Below are 16478 nucleotides of genomic sequence, written 5' to 3'. Positions count from 1 at the left end.
GAACCGAATCGAACTCTGACAATGTTTCAGATTGAATCGCACACACATAGTACATGGTCTTAGCAAGCAAGAACAGCGCGAGACCAGCTGACTACAGTCTTCTGTATCGATAATGATGGGAATGTGACATCGGACAGGTAAAGGCCGTCCAGGCAAGTTTTCATTTCAGTTTCCAACATGGACTAACACGGCTAGGCGGGCAGCAAACCTACTAGTAGCTAGGTCCAAAAGCACGTACGTACATGACCGACCTAGTATGTACAAGACCAGAAAGGAGTCGACCTGCATATATCTTAGTCGATCGTATATTAGTCATGAGCATGAGGCCTGATTAGTTTATCCATGAGCCAGAGAGCTAAGTACGTAGCAAGCCTGATCGATCATGCATGGCATGAAGTAGCTAGCTTGCATGCACATGCTGCGTATACTAGCAGCCGCTCAGAACGGAGACCATGTATTCGTTCGTTCTAAAATTCAAATCAAAAAGGAAAAAAGAAAATGACTTGAACAGAAACCGGCCCATCACGATCCCTACGATGGCAACACGAATCGAGAGAAGGTAATATCAACTGGTTCCAATTGTGCGCCTTTTTCCTGTAATTTTCTGAAATTAAATCCATGTATTCCATTTATAGTGCATTTGTGAAATCAATTGTACCAGCCGATTCATCTAACCAGTTCTTTGTATATTGACAGAATAGATGTTGATATTTTCCACGTGCTTCTTGTTTTGCTGCATACATGATTTGCTAGGATTCCATGTGAAATACATTTTAGCAGCCGGTTCCTTCATATTTTTATATGCTTCCATGTGCTGTTTGTTTTGGAGCGTGGGATTTATACTCATGCTTCGAGTATACAATTTTCATCAAAAACTTTGCACTCATGCTTCATGTTTCTATGCTTCCAAATTAATGTTCATATGTTTCCCAACTATTAAATGTTTGCTTTTACATATTTTTCTACATTCTCATACAGTATCATGCTTCCAATCTCTTTAGCACCACAAATGTCCAAAATCATGAAGGATGCATATAAAGATTGTACGTCAAAGATTCATTCTGCGGCTGCTTGTTTGAGGGATATAGTACACGGGTTTAAGGATGATCAGAGGAAACTCATTATTGATCAAGAGTGCTCCCATGGAGGAACTGAATATAAGCGGTTGTAGTGGAAGCAAAGCTCTATATAGTTTGAAATAAAAAAAAATCCTATATGGAAGCACGGTATGAAACATGCTTTCTCCTTGCCAGGTAGATTTCTTCCCAAAAGCTAACTTTAGAGTGCTTCATAGTAGTATCATATTTCCTTCTACAGAGATATTGCCTCTTCTCCTAAATGCTTCTCTTCTAGACTAGTTTTACTTTGTGCAATCCTACATGTTCCTAAGCTTTCCACATTTGTTTCGATTGTATAACAGACAATTCTCTTCATGGGCGTTTGGCGTGTATCGACCACCATGCTACCAATCCTGGGTATGGCGAAGGTTGCATCCGTGTTGGCCGTTTTGGTCTCCAGTCCGATGATATCTAAATGTTGTGCATTCTTTGGCAAGTGAACGTCAAGAGACAAGCATGGTGCAGCCTCGTTCGCCCTGGGCTACGACAAATCAAACCCCAAGGACATCGATTGGCTTATTCATTAAGCGGTCAACATAGTTTGATCTTGCTTCGGTTGGATCGTACTAACATGAATAGTTAGACTATCCCATATGTATAGCAAGTAGCTAGCAGAAGCAATGTAATCATTAATGTATTTGTTCATAGAAGCAAACTTCAATTGTGTGAGAAGGAAATTATTGTAGCATTGGAAATAAAATGTTGTTCATAAGGAAGAAAGCTATATGAATATTTCTTTTAATTTGAAGCAAATTTCATTCACGTGGACGCAGACTCTTACCTACACAGAAAAACAATTTTTTGTATAACATTGGTTTCATAGGAAGCATAAAATAATTTTGTATAAAATTAGTTTCATAGGAAGCAGAAAAATAATTTTATATAACATTGGTTGCATAGGAAGCAGAAAATAAATTTGTATACCATTGGTCTCATAGGAAGCAGAACTCCATAACATTGAAAACGGGACGTCTTACTTTAGGAAGCAAGCTTCACCTTTCCTAGAACAATTAGTGCGAGATTTCTTTTAATTTTAGCAAATTTCATTCACGTGGAAGCAGACTCTTCCCTACACGAAAAACAATTTTGTATAACATTGGTTTCATAGGAAGCAGATCTGCATAACATTGAAAACGAGATGTCTTTCCTAAGGAAGCAAGCTTCACCTTTCCTATAATAATTGGTTTCCTATATATAATCCCATGTAATTAGCGCTAAGGGTTAAATGTGACATGTTTTGCGGAAGCAGCTAATGCTTTGTTCAAAATTTCCGTACAAACTAACAACATAGTTACTGGAATCACGGAAGGAGCAGTCAATGAACCTGGTTGGAAAATCCTACGGCCATGCACGGCCAAACGCAGGTCCCATGTGAAGCAAAAATCGGGAGCCGGTCCCTAGTGAATTTAGGTGCTTTTCTCCTTCTAGAGTCCCCTCTCTTGCCTGAGACAGGGCCGCCCCTCGCGCGACCTCGCCGCCGGCCACCCCGTCCTCGCACCTCTCCGGCCAACCAAGCTTGCCGCTCGCCGGACCAGCCCCTGATCCTTTATACCCCGCCGATTCCCCTACTGACGACGTCATCCCGGGCCCCCCAATCGCGCCGTCGCACGCGAACCCTAGATGCACGGACGGCTGTCTCTCGCCGGCGTCGACGACGATGCAGCCCGACCTAGCGCTCGACTCCCTCCGGTTCTTCTCCACCGAGAGCTACACCACCGTGCGGGAAGGTAGCAACCACCCTAGTGCCTCTCATCTTCTTTTGTGTCTATTTTTCCTGTTGTAGTTCGTGCAAATATGCTGCCGCGGTATGTGATTCTTGTGTTGTGCTAAATCTGGATCAGGTTGATTTGGTATGAAGTTCTTGTAATAACAAACGTGACAGCAGATTTTATTGTACCACTTAAAACTACTGTATGATGGGACGACGACAGTGATTTGGTGATGTGCTCCTCATCCTTTTGCGTGCATTTATCAACGCGTCGACGAGGAGACATGGCTGAGTGACACCATGTATTTATCCTAGTCCGTGCTGTTTTTAGAGGGTGTTCAGACCTAGCTGGGACCCGAGTTTGTGGTGCTCAAGTACAAATACTTCAATTGCTAAATTTTCAGATTACTATGGTCTAGTCTGTAGCTTGTTCTCTTTGCATATTCAGTCAACGTTCAAATAAGCACACAAAGTAACATGCTTGTTTATGAACAATAAAATTAAAGCCTAAGTGTTCACTTAAATATGGTATTGGTCAAGGCCATAGTATTATTGCCATTTGTAAGTCACTGAGCCATTTGTAAGTCAGTTGTTGATTTAGGAACAAGTATGGTTCAGTTTGGCTAGCGGTTCAGTTTAGGAACAAGTATGGTTCAGTAAGCTTGTTGTGTTGCTGCTTGGCTGATCTAGCATGTTTCGACCACTGCATGCAGGTTCAGCTGGGGCTAGTTGTGTATGATGTGGTGAAAGAAATAGCGAATGCGGGGTGATGAGACTATTGAGGAAATTATAAGTACTGAACCAGGGGGTCAAATGCAAACTCTTCCTTCTCCATTTGTGTGCCTCCCACTTAATGAGTGTCATGATCATTCCTAGGGCAGTGCACTAAATTTTGTGAAGATGAACTCTTTGCTTACCATTTGGCCAACTGATGGGCAAACTAAAGTTTGTTTATCTGTCAACAAGATCATGTTATAAGCATGATTTTAAAGGCGTTGCCTTGGCGTCGCCTCAGCGTCCAGGCACTCCCCCTCTGCCTTAGAAAAACGCCCGCCTTAGGCGCCTAGGCGTAGCCTAAGCGTCAGAGCGCCCCCCCTTCGCCTTAGGACACCTTGGCGCCTTTAAAACCATGGTTATAAGTTTTGTGGTCGTGTGCATATTTGGATGCACAAATCGCTGGGATCAATTCTATTACTCCCTCCGATTCATATTAATTGACTTGATTTCGTCTAGACGTAGATGTATCTAGTCAACAAACACGTCTAGATACATCCAAAGTTGAGTCAATTAATTTGGATTGGAGGGAGTATCTAAAACAAGAAAATTCTGCTGCTAAGTAGGTTGTATTCCCTTTGCTGGTTCCATAGTCCCCATATGAAAATATGTACATTTTGGTTACATGCTATTGTAGCTTAAGCAAACTGAATATTTACTAGAGAAAGGTTGAGTTCTCACTATTTTGTCCATTCATCCTTTGACCTAGTTCTCTCTTCGAGAGAATTGAACATTGCTAGTATTTATCAAAGTTGGTCTAGTTTCCTGGAATTCCTAGTTTACGAGTGCTCGATAACGACTAGATCATGTACATCTTTTTGCCTGCAAGGATATATTTATTTTTCATGGCAGAATCTTATGGTTGAACTAGTTAGCTGCATTGCAGTGATGAAAAGAAGCTTGCAATGTTGCTGCTTGGCTAATCTAGCGTGTTTTCTGGCATTGCATGCAGGTCAGCTGGAGGTGTGTTGGATGTGATGAAAGAAGAGAGAATGTTGGCTGATGAGAAGTGCATCATGGTATGGTAGCGCCTTTCCTTGGCTTACCACTTGAATTAGGAAATCGTTAGTCATGTGGTGTCTCTGAAAACAGCAAATGCGGAGGTTTTAAGACTTCACATTATTTGTTCTTCTTACCTTAATGATGTCCTTTAGTGGTCAGGTTCCCCTTTTCTGTTGTCACTAATAAAATTCATATAATTTGTCAGGTCATTTTGGGTACATTACGCTGCATGTACCTATATTAGGTAGCTGCTTGCGCCATTGCATGCCAGCTCCTTAGAGTTCCTCTTCTACTGGTTCCACCGAATGCACCACCACCAGTTCTACATGTGCTAGCCGGTTGGTAAGCTACATCATGCAGTTCCTTTTATTTAATTAGTTTAGTTGATAGGCTGCCTTTTGAGACATGCTATGCGTGTCCAGAGAATTGTGTCGACTGACGTAGGATGATAGCCTACGAGGTCGAAGGGATCAATCAGGTGGTAGAGCACACCTTGTTCCACTGATCAATGAATGTGTGCTTTTCTAATTATGCTACTGATCAGTGCAGATTTAAGATAGTTTTTGTTTGCGGGATAGTGTAATGAGGTCTTTTTGCGTAGATGTTTCATGAGCCAATTGATATGATGTTGATCATGTTTCATAGTATTTCCATGATGCGTTTCTTTTGTCTTGTTCTTGTACACATTCTGTTTTTGTTTTCCAACTTCACTTAATCTTAGTTGTGCAGTGCACTTGAAGGTAATTCTCTATTGAAAAGTTTGCCCTTGCATGTTCCATGAAGACTCGTTGAGGGAGCACATGGAGTTTGTGGGGCAACAAGGAACAGCGGTTCCTACCTATTTTCGGAAGCAGCAGTCTTGGCTAGGTTGAGTGATATGGGCAGATTAGTGTGTCTTTTGCGTTGAACACTCACCAAGCATGCATGTTACTTTGGCATGCCCATGATGGCCAGGAAGTTTTAAAAGAAGGCATATGCTTCCGACTGGATTTTATGAATGGGTAAAGCCAACCTTTCCGGTAGCTAGCAAATGCGACTTGTTTGGCTATCGCTGAGTACTTTATTTAACATGGCTGTTATTTTTCCATATAGGGTTGCCCATGCACTAAAGCCAAAGGAGTTGACCCTGAGAAGGGCACAGCAAGCTCAGAGATCCCCAAGGAGATGAACCGGCTGTAGTAGCCCCTCGCCAACACGCTGCCCGGGTGCTGGGGGACAAACTGAAGAAGCACCTGGGCGGGAAGCTAACGATGAACGGATCGGCGGTGTTGGTGTCGTATAGGGGCGTGAGTATGTGGTCTGCTAGGACGGCCATGTAGTGGCAAAGATGGCGAAGTGGTGGAAGAAACTGACTAGGAATGAATTTGTCAGAGCGTGGTGCTTTGGTGTTTTGGATTCAGGTTTCCTTAATGGCGTGAACAGGTAGGTATTTTTGATCGGCACCAACTTTCCTTGGCATTCGTTGTTGAATGTATAATCAGGATTTGATATTGAACTCTGATAAAACCCGTTTTCTCTTATCTTTGTGCATGTGGTTTTCACCTAGGTAGAGACGAATAATAAGTCAAGAGCTGAAGCAACTACTAGCTCCAGATTCTTCTAGTAGGTTTATGTAGGAGTAGTAATGCCGATGGTGTTGAATATTCTTTTATTAAATCAGAGTTGTTGTAATAAGAGTGAGATTGTTTCTGTAATCTTAAATTTTGCGTCACTTTTAAATTGATTAATCGACTTCCCATCTTGTTGACATGTACTATAATGAAATACCACATATGCATGAGCTGTGCTCTAGATTTTTTTTTTCGTACTCACGGTCTTGCTAATTGCCTTTTTTCTTTATTTAATATAGAGAAATTCTTAAACCTGGGCGGTTTTTTCTTGCCATGGGAAATAAGTCGGAGATGAAGGAAAGCAACAGCGAGGCAGCAGCTCTGCCATGTGGTTTCTGATGGCTCTGAGCCATAATCAAGTTGGGCCAACATCCTGCCCGGCGGCCTGTTCTTTGGCCTGGGCCGTCTCGATGCGGAGATCGATGGCTGGGTGTCGATCCCATCTGGAACAAAGCGAGCTGCATCAATCAATCCTTACATGCATTTGCCCTTCCCGCTCTTCACCTATCATAGGGGTGGCGGCGCCCGGACCGAACCATCGCGGCGCTGCTGGCTTTCTCGCCGGCTATGGCGTGCATCGCCAGGACGGTGCGCGCGTCTCCATCGAGTTCGCCGGCCCGCGTCCCTCGTGTGGTCAGGGGTATCCACTGCAGTAGTGCAGGAGCAAGCGGAACCAGGCCGCAGCCATGGCGACCCCGACGCAGGTACTTGTCCCCTCCTCCTCTTACTCCTCCTCTTGGCTAGGTTTCTGGCGTCCCTCCCGCGAAAAATCCAAACTTTGAACCCCTCATCTTCATGTGCACAGGTACTCGGATCTTGGCGAGGACGAGACCCATGTTCGTGGGGAACATGGACTACGACGCCTGCCTCTAAGGCAGGATTTTATTTAGGTCTTCGTCTTGCCCTAATAAAACTGTTTACGTTCTTATTTGCACCGCCAATAGAGCTGATATGTTCTGTGCGTGAGTGTACACGTGCAATTATGTAGCTTTCGTTGTGGTATATGCCTCATCAAAAGTTGGTAGTCTGAACTCTGGTTAATCTGCTCACTCGAGCACTGAAATACTTTTCGTTTAAGCTCCTCTCTCTAGTTAGCAATTATTTGATAATTTGCATTCAGTAATTAAACCAATTTTCTTTATTTAATTTCTGGGTTTGGTTCAAAATAGTCAATTTTGGTGGTTTAATTGTCGTACTGTCATATATATCAAAAACTTGTGCTTTAATTACCAATAAATGGTGGCTTTAATTTGTTATAGACTTCACAAATATATTGATCTTCTATCTTTTATTGTAGTACTAACAAAGGTTATAAGAACTAGCTTAATTTTAACATTGTGTATCAATTGGCTTTCAGGTGATGCTTCTTCGGGCCTATTGAGTTGCAGAATCGGCAGTCAATTGCACTTCCTATACTTTGCTTTCCATCCTAGGGTGCTGCAAGTCTCGCTGTTGGCTGGTCCACCGCCAACTCACTTGCTGTCGCCTGAATCGGTCGCTCCCGACCACACCAACCGCCGCCAAGGACCTCGCCAACCGCCGCCTCGTTGGGAACTTGGAAGGTCGCTCAGCCACTGTTGCCACACGTAAGCTCCCCATCTATTATTCTTCGTCTAGTCTAGAATTTGAAGGTGAGTCACTCTTTTCACCTTGTAGATCTGATCCATCCTTCATAATTTTCTCTTCCTGTGTGTTCTTCATTTTTTTGTTCCTTGCTTGATTTGTTTGGGCGAGATGGAAGTTCAAATTAGCTTGTTGATGGACAGTATGATGATGTCAAATGATCATGTAGCTATCTGATCATATCCTCTAGTGATTTGCTTCTTTATTTTGTAGGGAAAACTTGCCGGTTTATTTTGCCCTCTTCTTTAAATTGATGGTTTTTTTATGAAAGTGTTGTCATGCAGATGAGGAGACAACAGTTTGTGCGTAATTTGCGTCTGAGGCATTCCTATGATGTCATACTCTTTTCACCTTGCAGATCTGATTTACCCCCCTCGATGATTTCTTCTCACTTCTTAGAACTTTCCTTACAAATTTACTTTTGTGTTTTAAGGGGTTAGAGATGAGAGCGATGAATGAGAATAATTTCCCTATTGGTTTGATTGGTTGATATGATGTCCTAAATACTTGAATGAATCTGATCATCCTCGCATTTCGACGAAGATGTTTATTTTGTGTACCTTGTATGACTTTGGCAAATCTATATTCTTTCTTATTTTTATTTTTGAGGAGCATTGTTGATGTAGATGAGGAGACACACTCTTTTGTGTGTGAGGCATCTCTATGATGTCACTCTTTTCACCTTGGAGATTTGATTCATGTGGAGTACTTAAAAAAAAACTTTTGCTTCTATGTGTCTTTATGATCTGTATGGTACAAACACTTAATGCACTTATACATCTCCAACCAATTTGTTCTTTGCATTTAACAGTTATGTCTCTTTTACTCGGTTTTATATTGCCTCTTATCTCTACAATCAACCTGATACATACCTGATCCGAGAGGCATTGCATCTGATCATCCTCGCATTTTGACGAAGATGTTTATTTTGTGTACCTTGTATGACTTTTGCAAATCTATATTCTTTCTTGTTTTTGTTTTTGAGGAGCATTGTTGATGTAGATGAGGAGACACACTCTTTTGTGTGTGAGGCATCTCTATGATGTCACTCTTTTCACCTTGGAGATTTGATTCATGTGGAGTACTTAAAAAAAAACTTTTGCTTCTATGTGTCTTTATGATCTGTATGGTACAAACACTTAATGCACTTATACATCTCCAACCAATTTGTTCTTTGCATTTAATAGTTATGTCTCTTTTACTCAGTTTTATATTGCCTCTTATCTCTACAATCAACCTGATACATACCTGATCCGAGAGGCATTGCATTACTGTACAAGGTGCCTATGAATATGATTTCAGCAATAGCGTCACTTGGAGAGAGCATCTGTATTTTTTTGTTCCATGATTTGATTGAGTCCTTGTTATGAAGAGCAGTATAACACATCTTGTATTTCTTTTCTTTTCCATGAATGTTAATAGCTTTCATTGTCGGTGTTCTTTAATTAGAATAAAATTGGCTGTAGTCCGACAACAAATTTTGGATAAACACATCGTCATGTTTTAGCTGGTTGATATGCTTAGAAGGTTGTGTTTTGAATTTAAATAATAGCGTGAAGATGACACATGTGTTTCTATTGTACCAGTCCTTCCCGGTATACATGTTTATCCTTTTTTTTTTATCAATTTTCCTCTCATCGCAGCGACCACTCGAGGCTCACATATGAAGTATTAGCTAGGTCTTCATTTTTTAAATTTGTAGGGACATTTGATCTTACTTCGAATTAATCAGCTTATACTAAGCTTGTGTAATATCAGTATTTACTCATCCATGGTTAATTTCTTTAAAATTTAAATCAAATCCATCATAGGATAAAATTTCTTGGGCAAATCAATGTATTGTGTATATGAAAGAGTTGATTTATATTTTGCTTATTTACACCAATGTGATTGTGCTTTATTTAAAAGGTTAACATGCTAACCGATAGGAGGCTTTGCTGTTAATGTATGATCCAAGTTTTGGTGACTTAACTCTAAATGGATTCGTGCAATACAACTGGTATGCGATATGTTATTTTCCTCATGTAGCTGATGTGAGTCTATTGAATTAGCAAGTTTGGTTAGTGGAGCCTGTGTGTTGCTGTGTGCTGGTCGTTGCATTTGCACATACAACCTCTGTTCACTTTTATAAGACATGTTTGGCAAGTTAATTGGCTTGCCAAAACGTCTCACAGGAGGGAAATGGGGTGAGTATAATTTCTTGCTACTGCTCATAGGTGCTGGGTTCATTGGACTACATGGATGTTGTGGGCTATTCATCATGTTGGTGTTTTGAAATATTAATCCTTCTGTTTAGGCTAATAACGGCATTTGTTCATCATCTGTGGTACCAAAAAGGTCAAATAAACATGAAGATAGTAGTATATTTATTGATAGTGCCTTGCTAGACATCTATTCCTTGTCTTGTTTAAGTATGAAATTGTGCTACACCATGTGGTTGATGCAATAACATATTGGCTAACGGTTCCTGTATATTATATATATAATATGTTTCGTGTTTTAAGTCGATTGCCTAATCGTCTGTGCATTTCCTTGATGTGTGTAGCTGTTGGAGGATGCCAAGCGGCTTGGCATGGTGTTGGCTGCCAAGAGGAGGGATAGGCAGACCCCCTCTAGCGAGGATGAACCGGTGTTTCGGCTATGAGATTAGATGGCCAGTCTGCAGATTCACTGACCTCGGCGCTGAGGGCCGTATATATGCTGGGCAATGACAAAGGTGGTGGTGGCGGCCAGTGGCTACTTGCATGCCGTGACTTTGTTTTTTGAGTGAGGAACTTGCTGTGACTTGATTTCGTTCCGTCGGTGACGTTTTGGTTGTGGTTGAAAGTTGAGAACATGTGTGTATGTGATACAGGTGGTGAAACCACAGGTAAGCGAGGACTATTTGAGAACCTGGGTATATGTTGAGGCTTCAAGATCCCAACTCCAGGAACTTGAGAAAGAGAAGGTATTTACCCCACCCGCCCCTTAATTTTGGTTATGATGCTTCCCTATTTGCTTCACCAATGGTTCCCCATGGCTAACAAGATTTTCCTAATTTATTTGCATAGCAATAGGTTGAAGAATGTTCTTGAGTATGTAAGCAAAAGTTCAAAGGCTTGACGAGCTAAAATAGAACAAGATGAAAGAAACTGTTTTCAAGAAACAAACTGAGCTGGAAGACATCGACGCCGGTGCTCACAGTAATAGGCACCATTGCAAACCATTTGAAATTATTGTCGATGACTGAGGCAGGGAACATTGAACCAACGAAACTGATTGCTGACATGGAAGGTCAGGTAGCAAAAGCAAAGGAAGAAGCATTGAGCAGAAAATATATATTAGATTAGGTTGATAAATGGATGTCTGCGTGTGAAGAAGAAAGCTGCTTCAAGATTATAGCCGGGAATGCTAATTTGTTTTAGCAACCAAGATCTTCTGGTTATGTGAGTAGCTTCACTATCCTCACCCATAAATTTGAAATACTTGTGAAGGATCACAAGATATATTACTCTAGCCGAGGTGCCCAAAAGCCTGTATCCTTGTCAGCAAGATTCCAGGTACTTATCCAAAATACAAACAAAAACATCCAATGTGAATGTTGTCATGCATTGGAAATCAGTTTATGTTCATTGGTCTTTTTTGTAGCTATGCCAATAATTTGTGGGTGAACATATGGAGCATGTTTTACTTTCTTCTGCATGCATACGTAAATAACTCACTGTAGAGCATCCTTCATGGTAACAGGTACATCATCATGGGCAACATATTCAGCTTTGGTGGGTTTCGTTGGTTTTGGCTTTCACTCCTTATCTGGAAACAATTGGTTAAAAAATAATACAATATTTAGTAAAGGAAAGTCAATATTTTCAAAAAAACAATGGACTGTTCCACTCAAGTATAGAACCATGAATTAACATGAGTTTGATTTGATTCCCACTTAGTGGGAGGCTTTTTCTAATTCACCTGAAAGCAATTATGAAAGACTTCTATAAGTATGAACTTGTGCTCTGGCACCTCCAGCTTATTATACGTCTACATATGATATATCTGGTGTTTTAAGTCATTTGTCTAATCGTCTGTGCATTTCCTTTATTTGTGTAGCTGCTGGAGGACGACAAACGGTTTGGCATGGTCTTGGTCGCCAACACCACCCTGCTCCAGGAATCCACCATCAGACCATGAGGAGGAGGGCAAGGCGGACAACACCAGCGTGGATGAGCCGGCATTTTGGTGTGGAGATGAGATGGTCGATATGTATCTTCACCGACCTCGCTGCTGGGGCCCTTATGCGATGGGGTCCACAAAGGTGGTGGTGACGGCCAGCGGCGACTTGATGTGACTTTGTTATGGGAGATAGAGACATTGCGTGGGAGCAGCTCGCCAACGGGTGGCTACCAAAACATGGCTCTTGTCGACGTCAACGACTAGAGCCGCCGCCACGGTATCATGGTATTACATTGCTCTTGTCGGCGTCAACGACCATTGACCTTATAGGTCTTGTGCGATTATCTTTTTTCTTTTCCTGAAACCTTAGTTTGCGGTGCTGAAGTATAGATACATAGAATTGGTTAATGGCCATGGGTATAGCAGATGCTAGATTTCAGAGTTAGTACAGTCCAGTTTAGCTCTATCCATTTACATATCCAGTCAACAAATTAGTAAAGCAATCACACAAAGCAACATGTCTATGCATGAAAAATCTGATTAAACCCCGAGTATTTAGCTAAAAAATGGTATTGATCATTTAATCGTGGCCCCAGTATCCTTGTTTGGTCTGCTTGTTCCGTGCTCATGTCAGCAGCGTAGATAGACTGCTTGTGTTTGTGGTGGTGCCTTTATACCAGCAGCATTAGCTTGCAACTATCTTTTATTGTTGTGTTGGCTCGAGGCTTGTTAATTTTCCCAATGGTCTTTTGTCTCTGGTTGGCTGCGTGCAGAATATTTGTTTTGAAGACAAATGTTTTAGATAGAAAGATGCCCCTTTCTAGTATGGGCTTGGCCATTGTAGTGAGTTCACCACGCGTCCACGCCTGAGAAATGACATGGTTACTTGAATTCTGGCCGTATAGATGTTGTGTTTCAGTGACTTGTTAATCTTACATAGTTGCTGCTATTTCCTCAGTGCATGCCTATTTCCTCTGTTACACCATCTACCCATGGCTATATGTCTTTGAAAGTAAATGATTGATCTCTGGATCCGAACCGAAAAGAAAAACTAACCTTGTATTCCTTTCTTGTTTGCAGTTACCATGACTGCTCGGGCTGAAACCAAAATCGTAAGGGAGGTGGGAGTAGCAGCCCCAGTTGAGCATGACAACAAATGAGAGTCTAGGCTGGTAGTAGCTAGCTTATGTCTATTGGGTGCATATCGAGGTATGAAAACCAAACATGCTGACAATATGCACTTGTATTTGCGTTGTATGTTCTGTATGTTCAAATAAAAGGAGAGGTCGTGCTGAAACTAAGAAAACTCCTGCTAAGAGTTGATGTTTCTGTTGTAAAGCGAATAATCATGTTCACATAGATTTGTTGTTGTCTTTCTAGTATTAGATGTAGTCGTGGATGGCAGATTACAAATTTCTTTAGTTCTTTTTCATATACAAGCTGAGCTTAGGAAATTAAAAGTTATCTGATGGAGATAACACTGTAATCCATGGAGGCGTGTCAAAGGTTAACTTGTATTTTGATCTTAGAGGTCGGTGTTACATATATGTAGTACAAGTACTGGGGCACAACCTTATCTCCTATTCATGTGGATCGAACGGACAACGTAGGGATTGTGTATAGCAACAGTTGGAGCCCTAGTCACCACTGCATTGCCGATCCAGCGAGCCCTAGAGAGCTTGAGCTGTATTCTTGGTACAAAAACTGTAGCTTCAACCTTACAAATGCAATATATTCTACTTGTTCATACCGGAGAAAGAAGCCATTGAAATATCTTTGTTTTGGTTAACATTAATACAATTTGGTAGTCTCGAGTAGCTAGTGATGGACTGAGCTTAAAAATTGAACTGATTTTCACATCTTATGTAATAATGATCACTCCCTAGACCAATGGATATGGTGTTGCCGAATGGTTTGAAACAAATCGAGCATCACCAAAACAGGTTACTCGGTTTTGGATATACTGAATGGCATGAGCTTATTGATATGGAAGAGGTGGAAACTATAATTGGGCTCCATTTTATTTTTACCATGTCGACAGACATTTTTGATCCATGATCTGTACCAGGTACATAGTTTTAAATCCAAATACTAGTATCCATTTGTGTACGTTCATGAATGTGAACTAGAGAAAACAAAACCACTGAACTGGAGTATAAAATTTGAAAGAAGACATTTTTAATCTTCTCTAGGCTGCAACAAAACCCTGTTTATGTTCATGAATGTTTTGGATCTTCTCTTCTTCTCTCGGCAGAAACAACAGAGTATAAACATTGATAGACGTGTGTATTATTAACACCCGTACAGGCTGGTAAAAGTTGTGGGCGATGGTCAAAACTAATTCCTAGCATAAATCTAGCAACGACCAAGTAATTTAAGGAAAAAAGATTGGAAGAGTTATGGTTGATGGAGACAAAATTGGTTCCAAGCCTAAATATAGCAATGACCGAGAAATCAAAGGAAAGGATTGGGAGAGGATATGATAGAGGAGAGTATTTTGAGGAGGATCCTAAAGAATAGAGGGTGCATGCATACCACAGTTAACGGGGTTGACTGATTTACATATTTTTAATGAATAGGACTTGCCCCATTTACGCATCCACGTCAACGATCCGTGGGAGTAGGCATCTTGGCCATCCATCATAGACCCTCAGCAAGCAACAAATCTGGTTTGTGTGTTGAGTTATTGCATGTGGAGGTGAACTTTTTTTTTGTTCTGTCGAGGTTATTCAACTGATGGCAGGCGATGTAGCAGGATCATGCAGGTGATGGACGGACGAGCTGAGCTTGTTCAACTAGAGCAGCAGGTTGCCGTGTGCAAAGTGGAGCTTGATTTTGGACGGACGAGCTGAGCTTTTTTGTGTGTCTCGTGAACTGATGTTGTAGTCTTTTAGTTGCTAGTAAGCTATATGTAAAATGCCGTGTTTGGCCTGGATCATCTTGAACTGATTTTCACATCTTATGTAATAATGATCAGTCGTTAGATCAAATGGCTACGGTGTTCCCGAATGGTTTGTGACAAATCGAGTATCACCGAAACAGGTTACTCGGTTTTGGATATACTGAATGGCATGAGCTTATTGATATGGAAGAGGTAGAATCTATAACTTGGCTATATTTTATTTTTACCAAATCGATAGATATTTTGATCCATGATCTGTACCAGGTACAGAGTTCTAAATCCAAATACTAGTATCCATTTGTGTACGTGCATGAATATGAACTAGAGAAAACAAAACCATTGAACCGGAGTGATCTTCTCTCGGCAGAAACAACTGAGTATAAAAATTGACAGACGTGTATTGTGAACACCCGTGCAGGCTTGTAAAAGTTGTGGGCGATGATGAAAACTAATTCCTAGCATAAATCTAGCAACGACCGAGAAATTTAAGGAAAAGATTGGAAGAGTTATGGTTGATGAAGACAAAATTGGTTCCAATCCTAAATATAGCAATGACCGAGAAATCAAAGGAAAGGATTAGCAGAGGATATGATGAAGGAGACGTATCTTCAGGAGGATCCTAAAGAATAGGAGGTGCATGCATTCCGCAGTTAAACTGGGTTGACTAATTAACGGCATGCAACCAAATCATTAACTAGGAGAATTACATGCCTCAGTATTTGGCTGACGTTTTGCTTGGTTTGACCCGCATACATCACCAATCCGTGGCACTTTGCTTCACGGCCGTTCATCCTCTTCCAAAATACCCCTCATCTCCTACGTCCATCCTCCCATCCAGAAAAAAGGCGGCGGCAAAAAGTGGCGCCCAGATTTGAATGAAAACTTTGTGGTGCAACCTCACTCTATAAATACAAGGAGGGATGTGTCCTACGCGTGCGTCGTGTGTGACGACTTAGACTTTGACTCTTTACTCGTCGAGGAGAGGAGAGGAGAGGAGAGGAGAGGAGAGTGTCGACTCCGTCCTTTTCTTTGTTGATCTGGTCGCCGCCGTCTGGCTAGCCGCAAAGATTGATCCACAAGGTAATCTCTTGGACACTCCTCTGATGGTTTTCCTCTAATGCTGCACATCTCATTCTAATGCTGCATTATTTTTTGAACAAAAAGAATCGAGAGATGGGAAAGAAGGGGAGCCGTGGGCGTTGTTATGGATCTCACGCGCGTACGTGGGCTGCGTCGTGGGGTGGCGTGCTGTTAGATGTTTCCGGTGGATTGGAAAATTAAGGCGTCCAGCAGGTGGTGGCCGGATCCCTTGTCTTGTACCAGCAGGAGGTACGTATTTCTTCTCATGTTTGGGTCTGATGATTCCTACCGGCCTAGTGAATGAGAACGCGATCCACGACCATGATGATTCCTACCGGCCTAGTGAATGAGAACGCGATCCACGACCATGTGCGTATATACGCGGCCAGAGCTGCATGTATTTTTTTCATTTTCATCTATCGATCGGTACGGGGGTGGGATCTCTTTGCATTGTTGATCCAAGCCGAACTCACATCAGTCGTTTAATTTGTCTATGCCCTCTAGTTCATCCAAGG

The 16478-nt window shown here is 41.6% G+C and overlaps 2 non-coding genes and 2 pseudogenes across 2 annotated transcripts; all 4 read left to right on the top strand.

Annotated features, from left to right (window-relative positions):
- Positions 1 to 8110: 8110 nt before the first annotated feature.
- Positions 8111 to 8207, top strand: LOC124668843. Its single transcript, XR_006991918.1, has one exon. It is a non-coding gene; the product is annotated as a small nucleolar RNA Z101 (small nucleolar RNA).
- A 68-nt stretch (positions 8208 to 8275) lies between these two features.
- LOC124668858 lies at positions 8276 to 8362 on the top strand. The gene has a single exon (XR_006991928.1). It is a non-coding gene; the product is annotated as a small nucleolar RNA Z102/R77 (small nucleolar RNA).
- A 90-nt stretch (positions 8363 to 8452) lies between these two features.
- On the top strand, positions 8453 to 8538 carry LOC124668845 (annotated as a pseudogene).
- Positions 8539 to 8828: 290 nt separating this feature from the next.
- On the top strand, positions 8829 to 8914 carry LOC124668844 (annotated as a pseudogene).
- The last annotated feature ends 7564 nt before the right edge of the window (positions 8915 to 16478 follow it).

Source organism: Lolium rigidum, chromosome 6 (genome assembly GCF_022539505.1).
Source record: "Lolium rigidum isolate FL_2022 chromosome 6, APGP_CSIRO_Lrig_0.1, whole genome shotgun sequence".
NCBI classification, from domain to species: Eukaryota; Viridiplantae; Streptophyta; class Magnoliopsida; order Poales; family Poaceae; genus Lolium; species Lolium rigidum.
This window is presented reverse-complemented; position numbering and strand designations above follow the sequence as displayed.